This window comes from Phymastichus coffea, unplaced genomic scaffold, assembly GCF_024137745.1.
Source record: "Phymastichus coffea isolate CEN01 unplaced genomic scaffold, Cenicafe_Pcof_1.1 PCOF00064, whole genome shotgun sequence".
NCBI lineage: Eukaryota > Metazoa > Arthropoda > Insecta > Hymenoptera > Eulophidae > Phymastichus > Phymastichus coffea.
This window is the reverse complement of record NW_026706875.1, coordinates 492,808-506,594: the sequence shown is the minus strand read 5'-3', so window position 1 is coordinate 506,594 and position 13,787 is coordinate 492,808. Positions and strand designations below refer to the sequence as shown.

Genomic DNA, 13,787 nt, shown 5'->3' with positions numbered 1-13,787 from the left:
TGCTTGTGTTGCAAGATATACTAGTGCAGTTTAGTGATTACCTCCTATATTGGGAATTGTGACGAGGCAAGCCAAGTTTCGCTTTTCTTCTCAGTTTTGAGATTACTTGGCAGCTATAAATATTCAATATTCATCGACAGATGTGTGGCATAGAAGAACCGAGCATTGCGAGCGAAGAACCATGAGCATCTTAGTGTGAGCTAATCTTTTATTATGTATCCGAGTTGACGAACCGTAGTTTGAATGTTAAATATGGAAATGTTTTGATTTTAATCTATACATCTCAGGTCTCACCGGGAGAGTGTAAGCATGTTTCATTTATTGATTTTAACTAAATAAATAGTTTTATAAGTTCTGATTTAAATTCTAATAAACTTCATTTCTTGTTATTTGGTTCAATCTGATTGCCCGAGTCTTGCTCTACCGACTTAACTATTTTAAGTTAACTAATTTATCTTTTATATCATTTTCTCTTTTATATATATTTATATCAAATAAAATAACTTTACAGGTTTTCTATAGCATCAATACAATATTTCAGATGTCCGAAATTATAGAATTTACGAAAAGGTAGGTTATATGGATTATTATTATGTCGAATCGGAATATGTGGAATTTTTAAAATTTCTGTTGGGTTACTTGTGCTATCGGGATAAGTTAGTGATGGGGATATATGAATATTTTCTTTATGAAGAAAACGTAGCAACGAACAATATTAGTTCTACAAATTATCGAAGTATTAAAAAAATAAGTTAGGTTGAGATACTTGTATCAAAAATGAATACATCCTAAAATTCTAGTAGTTCTATAGTATAAATGGAATATTAGAGATATGATAAAATTTAGAATTTTAACAAGTAAAGTTGGGTTGTGTTGGATTGGGTTATATGAAAATTTCTTAAATCAAGAACTGTTAACTGGGTGAATAATAGGATGAGTTTAATGTCAAATCTGAATATATGGACGATTTAGAAGTTGCATTGGGTTAAATGAATGTTTTCAATATCAAGTAATAATTGCAATGAAGAATTCTAGTTTTCTATAGCATCAATACAATATTTCAGATGTCCGAAATTATAGAATTTACGAAAAGGTAGGTTATCTGGATTATTATTATTTCGCACCGGAATATTTGAAATTTTTAAAATATCTGTTGGGTTACTTGTGCTATCGGGATACGTGAGTGATGGGGATATATGAATATTACCTTTATGAAGAGACCGTAGAAACGAACAATACGAGTTCTACAAATTATCGAAGTATCAAAAAAATAAGTTTGGTTGGGATACTTGTATCAAAAATGGATACATCCTAAGATTCTAGTAGTTCTGTAGCATAAATGGAATATTAGAGATATGATAAAATTTAGAATATTAACAAGTAAAGTTAGGTTTTGTAGGATTGGGTTATATGAAAATTTCTTATATCAAGAAATGTTATCTGGGTGAATAATAGGATCAGTTTAATGTCAAATCTGAATATATGGACGATTTAGAAGTTGCATTGGGTTAAATGAATGTTTTCAATATCAAGTAATAATTGCAATGAAGACATCTGGTTTTCTATAGCATCAATACAATATTTCAGATGTCCGAAATTATAGAATTTACGAAAAGGTAGGTTATATGGATTATTATTATGTCGAATCGGAATATGTGGAATTTTTAAAATTTCTATTGGGTTACTTGTGCTATCGGGATAAGTGAGTGATGGGGATATATGAATATTTCCTTTATGAAGAAAACGTAGCAACGAACAATATTAGTTCTACAAATTATCGAAGTATTAAAAAAATAAGTTAGGTTGAGATACTTGTATCAAAAATGAATACATCCTAAAATTCTAGTAGTTCTATAGTATAAATGGAATATTAGAGATAAGATAAAATTTAGAATTTTAACAAGTAAAGTTGGGTTGTGTTGGATTGTGTATATGAAAATTTCTTAAATCAAGAAATGCAAATCTGAATATATGGAAGTTTTAGAAGTTGCATTGGGTTAAATGAATGTTTTCAATATCAAGTAATAATTGCAATGAAGAATTCTAGTTTTCTATAGCATCAATACAATATTTCAGATGTCCGAAATTATAGAATTTACGAAAAGGTAGGTTATCTGGATTATTATTATTTCGCATCGGAATATTTGAAATTTTTAAAATATCTGTTGGGTTACTTGTGCTATCGGGATACGTGAGTGATGGTGATATATGAATATTTCCTTTATGAAAAAACCGTAGCAACGAACAATAGTAGTTGTTCTACAAATTATCGAAGTTTCAAAAAATAAGTTTGGTTGGGATACTTGTATCAAAAATGGATACATCCTAAGATTCTAGTAGTTCTGTACCATAAATGGAATATTAGAGATATGATAAAATTTAGAATATTAACAAGTAAAGTTAGGTTTTGTAGGATTGGGTTATATGAAAATTTCTTAAATCAAGAAATGTTAACTGGGTGAATAATAGGATCAGTTTAATGACAAATCTGAATATATGGACGATTTAGAAGTTGCATTGGGTTAAATGAATGTTTTCAATATCAAGTAATAATTGCAATGAAGACATCTGGTTTTCTATAGCATCAATACAATATTTCAGATGTCCGAAATTATAGAATTTACGAAAAGGTAGGTTATATGGATTATTATTATGTCGAATCGGAATATGTAGAATTTTTAAAATTTCTGTTGGGTTACTTGTGCTATCGGGATAAGTGAGTGATGGGGATATATGAATATTTTCTTTATGAAGAAAACGTAGCAACGAACAATATTAGTTCTACAAATTATCGAAGTATTAAAAAAATCAGTTTGGTTGGGATACTTGTATCAAAAATGGATACATCCTAAAATTCTAGTAGTTCTATAGCATAAATGGAATATTAGAGATATGATAAAATTTAGAATTTTAACAAGTAAAGTTGGGTTGTGTTGGATTGTGTATATGAAAATTTCTTAAATCAAGAAATGCAAATCTGAATATATGGAAGTTTTAGAAGTTGCATTGGGTTAAATGAATGTTTTCAATATCAAGTAATAATTGCAATGAAGAATTCTAGTTTTCTATAGCATCAATACAACATTTCAGATGTCCGAAATTATAGAATTTACGAAAAGGTAGGTTATCTGGATTATTATTATTTCGCATCGGAATATTTGAAATTTTTAAAATATCTGTTGGGTTACTTGTGCTATCGGGATACGTGAGTGATGGTGATATATGAATATTTCCTTTATGAAAAAACCGTAGCAACGAACAATACTAGTTGTTCTACAAATTATCGAAGTTTCAAAAAATAAGTTTGGTTGGGATACTTGTATCAAAAATGGATACATCCTAAGATTCTAGTAGTTCTGTACCATAAATGGAATATTAGAGATATGATAAAATTTAGAATATTAACAAGTAAAGTTAGGTTTTGTAGGATTGGGTTATATGAAAATTTCTTAAATCAAGAAATGTTAACTGGGTGAATAATAGGATCAGTTTAATGACAAATCTGAATATATGGACGATTTAGAAGTTGCATTGGGTTAAATGAATGTTTTCAATATCAAGTAATAATTGCAATGAAGACATCTGGTTTTCTATAGCATCAATACAATATTTCAGATGTCCGAAATTATAGAATTTACGAAAAGGTAGGTTATATGGATTATTATTATGTCGAATCGGAATATCTGGAATTTTTAAAATTTCTGTTGGGTTACTTGTGCTATCGGGATAAGTTAGTGATGGGGATATATGAATATTTTCTTTATGAAGAAAACGTAGCAACGAACAATATTAGTTCTACAAATTATCGAAGTATTAAAAAAATCAGATTGGTTGGGATACTTGTATCAAAAATGGATACATCCTAAAATTCTAGTAGTTCTATAGCATAAATGGAATATTAGAGATATGATAAAATTTAGAATTTTAACAAGTAAAGTTGGGTTGTGTTGGATTGTGTATATGAAAATTTCTTAAATCAAGAAATGCAAATCTGAATATATGGAAGTTTTAGAAGTTGCATTGGGTTAAATGAATGTTTTCAATATCAAGTAATAATTGCAATGAAGAATTCTAGTTTTCTATAGCATCAATACAATATTTCAGATGTCCGAAATTATAGAATTTACGAAAAGGTAGGTTATCTGGATTATTATTATTTCGCATCGGAATATTTGAAATTTTTAAAATATCTGTTGGGTTACTTGTGCTATCGGGATACGTGAGTGATGGTGATATATGAATATTTCCTTTATGAAAAAACCGTAGCAACGAACAATAGTAGTTGTTCTACAAATTATCGAAGTTTCAAAAAATAAGTTTGGTTGGGATACTTGTATCAAAAATGGATACATCCTAAGATTCTAGTAGTTCTGTACCATAAATGGAATATTAGAGATATGATAAAATTTAGAATATTAACAAGTAAAGTTAGGTTTTGTAGGATTGGGTTATATGAAAATTTCTTAAATCAAGAAATGTTAACTGGGTGAATAATAGGATCAGTTTAATGACAAATCTGAATATATGGACGATTTAGAAGTTGCATTGGGTTAAATGAATGTTTTCAATATCAAGTAATAATTGCAATGAAGACATCTGGTTTTCTATAGCATCAATACAATATTTCAGATGTCCGAAATTATAGAATTTACGAAAAGGTAGGTTATATGGATTATTATTATGTCGAATCGGAATATGTGGAATTTTTAAAATTTCTGTTGGGTTACTTGTGCTATCGGGATAAGTTAGTGATGGGGATATATGAATATTTTCTTTATGAAGAAAACGTAGCAACGAACAATATTAGTTCTACAAATTATCGAAGTATTAAAAAAATAAGTTAGGTTGAGATACTTGTATCAAAAATGAATACATCCTAAAATTCTAGTAGTTCTATAGTATAAATGGAATATTAGAGATATGATAAAATTTAGAATATTAACAAGTAAAGTTAGGTTTTGTAGGATTGGGTTATATGAAAATTTCTTATATCAAGAAATGTTATCTGGGTGAATAATAGGATCAGTTTAATGTCAAATCTGAATATATGGACGATTTAGAAGTTGCATTGGGTTAAATGAATGTTTTCAATATCAAGTAATAATTGCAATGAAGACATCTGGTTTTCTATAGCATCAATACAATATTTCAGATGTCCGAAATTCTAGAATTTACGAAAAGGTAGGTTATATGGATTATTATTATGTCGAATCGGAATATGTGGAATTTTTAAAATTTCTGTTGGGTTACTTGTGCTATCGGGATAAGTGAGTGATGGGGATATATGAATATTTTCTTTATGAAGAAAACGTAGCAACGAACAATATTAGTTCTACAAATTATCGAAGTATTAAAAAAATAAGTTAGGTTGAGATACTTGTATCAAAAATGAATACATCCTAAAATTCTAGTAGTTCTATAGTATAAATGGAATATTAGAGATATGATAAAATTTAGAATTTTAACAAGTAAAGTTGGGTTGTGTTGGATTGTGTATATGAAAATTTCTTAAATCAAGAAATGCAAATCTGAATATATGGAAGTTTTAGAAGTTGCATTGGGTTAAATGAATGTTTTCAATATCAAGTAATAATTGCAATGAAGAATTCTAGTTTTCTATAGCATCAATACAATATTTCAGATGTCCGAAATTATAGAATTTACGAAAAGGTAGGTTATCTGGATTATTATTATTTCGCATCGGAATATTTGAAATTTTTAAAATATCTGTTGGGTTACTTGTGCTATCGGGATACGTGAGTGATGGTGATATATGAATATTTCCTTTATGAAAAAACCGTAGCAACGAACAATAGTAGTTGTTCTACAAATTATCGAAGTTTCAAAAAATAAGTTTGGTTGGGATACTTGTATCAAAAATGGATACATCCTAAGATTCTAGTAGTTCTGTACCATAAATGGAATATTAGAGATATGATAAAATTTAGAATATTAACAAGTAAAGTTAGGTTTTGTAGGATTGGGTTATATGAAAATTTCTTAAATCAAGAAATGTTAACTGGGTGAATAATAGGATCAGTTTAATGACAAATCTGAATATATGGACGATTTAGAAGTTGCATTGGGTTAAATGAATGTTTTCAATATCAAGTAATAATTGCAATGAAGACATCTGGTTTTCTATAGCATCAATACAATATTTCAGATGTCCGAAATTATAGAATTTACGAAAAGGTAGGTTATATGGATTATTATTATGTCGAATCGGAATATGTAGAATTTTTAAAATTTCTGTTGGGTTACTTGTGCTATCGGGATAAGTGAGTGATGGGGATATATGAATATTTTCTTTATGAAGAAAACGTAGCAACGAACAATATTAGTTCTACAAATTATCGAAGTATTAAAAAAATCAGTTTGGTTGGGATACTTGTATCAAAAATGGATACATCCTAAAATTCTAGTAGTTCTATAGCATAAATGGAATATTAGAGATATGATAAAATTTAGAATTTTAACAAGTAAAGTTGGGTTGTGTTGGATTGTGTATATGAAAATTTCTTAAATCAAGAAATGCAAATCTGAATATATGGAAGTTTTAGAAGTTGGATTGGGTTAAATGAATGTTTTCAATATCAAGTAATAATTGCAATGAAGAATTCTAGTTTTCTATAGCATCAATACAACATTTCAGATGTCCGAAATTATAGAATTTACGAAAAGGTAGGTTATCTGGATTATTATTATTTCGCATCGGAATATTTGAAATTTTTAAAATATCTGTTGGGTTACTTGTGCTATCGGGATACGTGAGTGATGGTGATATATGAATATTTCCTTTATGAAAAAACCGTAGCAACGAACAATACTAGTTGTTCTACAAATTATCGAAGTTTCAAAAAATAAGTTTGGTTGGGATACTTGTATCAAAAATGGATACATCCTAAGATTCTAGTAGTTCTGTACCATAAATGGAATATTAGAGATATGATAAAATTTAGAATATTAACAAGTAAAGTTAGGTTTTGTAGGATTGGGTTATATGAAAATTTCTTAAATCAAGAAATGTTAACTGGGTGAATAATAGGATCAGTTTAATGACAAATCTGAATATATGGACGATTTAGAAGTTGCATTGGGTTAAATGAATGTTTTCAATATCAAGTAATAATTGCAATGAAGACATCTGGTTTTCTATAGCATCAATACAATATTTCAGATGTCCGAAATTATAGAATTTACGAAAAGGTAGGTTATATGGATTATTATTATGTCGAATCGGAATATGTGGAATTTTTAAAATTTCTGTTGGGTTACTTGTGCTATCGGGATAAGTTAGTGATGGGGATATATGAATATTTTCTTTATGAAGAAAACGTAGCAACGAACAATATTAGTTCTACAAATTATCGAAGTATTAAAAAAATAAGTTAGGTTGAGATACTTGTATCAAAAATGAATACATCCTAAAATTCTAGTAGTTCTATAGTATAAATGGAATATTAGAGATATGATAAAATTTAGAATATTAACAAGTAAAGTTAGGTTTTGTAGGATTGGGTTATATGAAAATTTCTTATATCAAGAAATGTTATCTGGGTGAATAATAGGATCAGTTTAATGTCAAATCTGAATATATGGACGATTTAGAAGTTGCATTGGGTTAAATGAATGTTTTCAATATCAAGTAATAATTGCAATGAAGACATCTGGTTTTCTATAGCATCAATACAATATTTCAGATGTCCGAAATTATAGAATTTACGAAAAGGTAGGTTATATGGATTATTATTATGTCGAATCGGAATATGTGGAATTTTTAAAATTTCTGTTGGGTTACTTGTGCTATCGGGATAAGTTAGTGATGGGGATATATGAATATTTTCTTTATGAAGAAAACGTAGCAACGAACAATATTAGTTCTACAAATTATCGAAGTATTAAAAAAATAAGTTAGGTTGAGATACTTGTATCAAAAATGAATACATCCTAAAATTCTAGTAGTTCTATAGTATAAATGGAATATTAGAGATATGATAAAATTTAGAATATTAACAAGTAAAGTTAGGTTTTGTAGGATTGGGTTATATGAAAATTTCTTATATCAAGAAATGTTATCTGGGTGAATAATAGGATCAGTTTAATGTCAAATCTGAATATATGGACGATTTAGAAGTTGCATTGGGTTAAATGAATGTTTTCAATATCAAGTAATAATTGCAATGAAGACATCTGGTTTTCTATAGCATCAATACAATATTTCAGATGTCCGAAATTATAGAATTTACGAAAAGGTAGGTTATATGGATTATTATTATGTCGAATCGGAATATGTGGAATTTTTAAAATTTCTATTGGGTTACTTGTGCTATCGGGATAAGTGAGTGATGGGGATATATGAATATTTCCTTTATGAAGAAAACGTAGCAACGAACAATATTAGTTCTACAAATTATCGAAGTATTAAAAAAATAAGTTAGGTTGAGATACTTGTATCAAATATGAATACATCCTAAAATTCTAGTAGTTCTATAGTATAAATGGAATATTAGAGATAAGATAAAATTTAGAATTTTAACAAGTAAAGTTGGGTTGTGTTGGATTGTGTATATGAAAATTTCTTAAATCAAGAAATGCAAATCTGAATATATGGAAGTTTTAGAAGTTGCATTGGGTTAAATGAATGTTTTCAATATCAAGTAATAATTGCAATGAAGAATTCTAGTTTTCTATAGCATCAATACAATATTTCAGATGTCCGAAATTATAGAATTTACGAAAAGGTAGGTTATCTGGATTATTATTATTTCGCATCGGAATATTTGAAATTTTTAAAATATCTGTTGGGTTACTTGTGCTATCGGGATACGTGAGTGATGGTGATATATGAATATTTCCTTTATGAAAAAACCGTAGCAACGAACAATACTAGTTGTTCTACAAATTATCGAAGTTTCAAAAAATAAGTTTGGTTGGGATACTAGTAGGTAAACTAGAGGGGCATCAACTCAGAGGGGTACTAGCTCACTGAGTTGAAGCGTGTGAGTTGAGGTGTGTGCATATTCACCTCATCCCCCCCCCCCTCCCGATCGGCCCGTGCACTGTCGATTCACCCCCCCCCCCCTCCTACTGAGTTATACCGATGCGTTCTACGCACTCCCCCTCCCCTACTGAGTTGATCTGATGTGGCGTATACCGGTGCGTTCTACGCACTCCCCCCTCCCCTACTGAGTTGATCTGATGTGGCGTATACCGGTGCGTTCTACGCACTCCCCCTCCCCTACTGAGTTGATCTGATGTGGCTTGATCTGATGTGGCGTGCGTTCTCTGCATTTCCCCCTCTCCCACTGATTTGATTCCTATGCACTACGCGCGTGTTCTGTGTTACGCGTTTTGATTGTTTTATTGTGTGTGTGTGTGTGTGTGTGTGTGTGTGTGTGTGTGCGCGCGTGTGCGCGCGTGTGTTAAAAATTTTTAGATTTATCTGAAAAAAAACGGACGGATCGGGGGATCGAACGCGCGTCCTCCGGATCCGCAGGCCGATGCTCTACCGCTAGAGCTACAGCCACTGTTACCACGGGCAATACCGTATTGTGTATACTGGCTACACACGCGATTGATATGTGGGGGGGGGGGGGCGGCGGCGCCGGCGGCTGCTGCTGCTGCTGCTGGGGAGGGCCCAAGCGCTAATACAATAAATTTTAATAAATGTTATAAATAGATATTTATTATATAGATATATTATTAATAATTATTTATAAGAAAAGACATTGTTATTAATAATTATTTATTATATAACAAAATATAAAAAATCTACAAAAAATACAAAAAATGTACAAAAAAATACAAAAAAATGTACAAAAATGTATAAAAAACTAACGCCTAGTTTTCGCCATCATCATTATCATCGGCGGCGTCGTCGTCGTCGGCGTCGTCGTCGTCGTCGTCGTCGTCGTCGTCGGCGTCGTTGTCGTCGTCGTCGTCGTCGTCGTCGCCGTCGTCGTTGTCGTCGTCGTCGTCGTCGTCGTCGCCGTCGTCGCCGTCGGCGTCGTTGTCGTCGTCGTCGTCGTCGTCGTCGCCGTCGTCGCCGTCGTCGTCGCCGTCGTCGTCGTCGGCGTCGTCGTCGTCAGCGGTGAAAAATTTTGCTATTTTGTACCGCGGGGCGCCGTCGACGGTTTCGTCCGTGACGCGCAGGCGCTTTTTCCCCGCGATGCGGAGACTCTGCATGAGCGCCGTTGTGGATAATTCCGCGGGCGATCTAGAAAGCTGCCTACTCAACGGAGCTGGCGACGGCGACCGAGAAGGCTGGCGCACAGCGGGGGAATCTTCGGGACTGCTCGACCGTGATGCGAATAATCTTCGCACCACCTGTCTGACCGGCCCGTTCCGATCGACGTGCCGCCTGCTGCCGCGCTGCGGTGGTGATTCCACCCACTGCGGCTGCCGACTGCAGCGACCAGCGACGCAGTGTGCGCACTCCCAGCCCCCGCATACTGGCATGGTGTTGTTGTGATCGCCGACCTGCAACAAAAAAAATGAAAAAAAAACTTAGAACATACTACTGCCGATTAAAAAAAAAGAAAAGAGAAAAAAAGAATCATACCTGTTCTCGTTGGCGGCAGGACGTCTCTTGTATCGCTGGTGGTGAAACTAAGTTCACCAAGAGCGGCTGTTGTGGCGTTGTGATGTCGATCATCATCACGGGTGCTCCTCGAGGCGTCATCAGGTCGACGCATGTCACGCGTCGTGATGGTGGTGGTGGTGGTGGTCGACGCGAGACAATCACCTCGCAGACCATCTCCACGTCGTCGTCGTCGTCATCAGACCTGCAAAAAAAAAAAGATTCTTTATTTTGAAAAAAAATCGTTTCATATATCTATCTGTATAATAAATATTCAACTTACACATTCACCGTTGAAGATGATCGGGAGCATGGAGACGGTGGCGGTAATTGGAGTGGCGCTGTCCGATGCGTGCTGTAATCGGAAACACTTATATTTATATTATGCCGATAACGCGACTACGACGACGAAAACCGGACATCGCAAAATAAGAAATTTTAAGTACGCGAGAGAAAAGAATGTTAAATTTAAAATTGGAGTATATACTCTCTCTCATATACACACGTACATACATATTATATAACGAATAATACTTTTACATTAATAAATTGATAAATTATCTATATAAAATTTTATCAATTTATTAATACAATATTATTAGATATATAATTGTGTTATTAGTATACAGAAAAAAAAAGAACAGAACCTCTTTTTTTAATTTAAGAACATATATGCTCTTATTATTTTTAAAAAAATTTATGTATAAAAAAGAACAGAACCTCTTTTTTTTAATTTAAGAACATATATGCTCTTATTATTTTAAAAAAATTTATGTATAACTAATAACATTTTATTAGTATAATGGTATTAATTATAAAAAAACAGAATGAGAGAGAGAGGGTAAAAGAGAATGAAAAAAATGTACTTACAATATTGAAGGTGGAGGTGTCAGCGGCATCCGAATGGTTGCCGCTTCGTGGATGTCGTCGTCGTCGTTCCTCCTCCTCGGCGAAGGTGTTCGCGGCTGCTCGACGACGACTTCGTCCACCGCTGCTTCTTGCACCGGTAAACCGATCAATCCGAAGACTTCATCTTCGGAAAGATCGATGTCCTCGCCCAACGCCTCGATCGCTTCATTAAGTGCGTCTTGCCACGACGCATCGTCCAAGGAAAACAAATTTTCCACCCGTTCTTCACTCATTTTACTAAACACTTCACAACTCCACGACAAAAAAATCACAATGACGTATCGTTGCAAGGCGTTCGAATTTTTATTCATCTTTTGAAACACTAGCCGCGTTTCGGTCATTGGTCGAAGATTTGGGAGTAGGGATGCGAGATACGCGACAGCACTGATTTTGTCGCACGCATAAGACAATCATAATTAGTGGTGGGAGTAGCTAATGAAAATGTGATTAGTGCGGAGAAGAGACGCCAATGTGTATTAATATAGGATCGCGATAGCGCGTACGCTCTTTATTTCTCACGCAACGGACGAAGAGTAGGTGGTGGCAAGCCGTTGGCAGTGACAAGTTGCAGCGAACGAACGATCGGCCCTTTTCTGGGCCACTTTTTTTTTTTTTTTCAAGTTGACGAAGCTGTACAATCCCGACAGTTAATCGATATCATGATCAATTTAAAACAGCACTTTTCAGTGCTAAATTTTCAATAAAAAAATTTATATTATTTTTTTATAAAGCAGCACTTTTCAGTGCTATTCAAACGTATGGTTAAATATAACATAGACTAACTATTTGTTTAATAAAAAAACTTATATAATTTTTTTAAAAAATCAGCACTTTTAAGTGCTATTCAAACGTATGTGCAAATATATCGTAGCCGCAAAGGTAAGTACTAAAACAATAACAATTTGAAATTACGAATAAATTCAACCTTGTGTTTTTCTTTATTCTTACCCCCACCCCTCCCATTTTCAGCGAAACAAGCAGGTAAGTATAAGGTAAGTATTTTTTCCCTTTTCTGGGCCACTTTTTTTTGCAGTGCTAAATTTTCAATAAAAAAAATTTATATTATTTTTCTATAAATCAGCACTTTTAAGTGCTATTCAAACGTATGTGCAAATATATCAGTGCTAAATTTTCAATAAAAAAAAATTTATATTATTTTTTTATAAATCAGCACTTTTCAGTGCTATTCAAACGTATGGTTAAATATAACATAGACTAACTATTTGTTTAATAAAAAAAACTTATATAATTTTTTTTTAAAATCAGCACTTTTAAGTGCTATTCAAACGTATGTGCAAATATATCGTAGCCGCAAAGGTAAGTACTAAAACAATAACAATTTGAAATTACGAATAAATTCAACCTTGTGTTTTTCTTTATTCTTACCCCCCCCCCCCCCCCCCCCATTTTCAGCGAAACGAGCAGGTAAGTATAAGGTAAGTATTTTTTTAATTAGTTAAAAAATATACACAATAAAAATAGTTCGTTTAATTCAGTGTACAAAATAATACTAAAAAAAAACGATAATTTTTTTTCCTAAATCATAAAATAATATACAGTTAGTATGCACTATTTTTAGAAAGAGCGACAATAACTCAGACGGTAGAGCACTGTCGTATAGATGCAAAGGAGGCTAGGTTCGATTCTCCTGTATATCTATTACCGAAAGATTATTACGAGAAAAAAAATTCGATAAATAATTAAAAATAATTAAAATATCGTTATTAAAAATAACAACAACAAAAAAAAAATGTCTCTAAAAATCAGTGCGTATATGCGACAGTTTTAATATTACCGAAAGATTATTACGAGAAAAAATTCGATAAATAATATTACTAATTTTTTCTTATAGCGTATTAGATGTAGACAATTAATTATTTATATGTAAATTGTCAACAATTAAATTCAACAGAAAGGATAGGTAATTTCTTCTCAATTAAAAATAATTAAAATATCGTTATTAAAAATCAGTGCGTATATGCGACAGTTTTAAATGACGTCACTCGCATAGGCCGTTGAGTCAATTCCCCACAAGTTGTATGCTTTACATACGCATACGCGTGCGCACGTGTATGTATAACTCATAAAAATTAAATGAATTTTTTTATGCAATGTATGGCATGTATGGAATGAATGGAATGTATGGCACGTATGGCATGTATGGAATTTTTTAATGGAGGATGGAAGGGGAAATCTCAATCGTTCGTTATAAAAATGAGCTGCATCTCATCAGCAGTTGCATTCGCATCCAGAGTAAACTAGTGTAAAGTGTGAAAGAAGAAAGGTTATACGAACA

General features: G+C 32.4%; 1 long non-coding RNA gene across 1 annotated transcript; it reads right to left on the bottom strand.

The window, feature by feature from the left end:
- Window positions 1-10,690: 10,690 nt before the first annotated feature.
- On the bottom strand, window positions 10,691-11,671 carry LOC131667301 (uncharacterized). Its single transcript, XR_009302165.1, has 3 exons — window positions 11,453-11,671; window positions 10,866-10,937; window positions 10,691-10,787 (listed from the first exon to the last, which is right to left on the bottom strand). It is a non-coding gene; the product is annotated as an uncharacterized LOC131667301 (long non-coding RNA).
- Window positions 11,672-13,787: the final 2,116 nt, after the last annotated feature.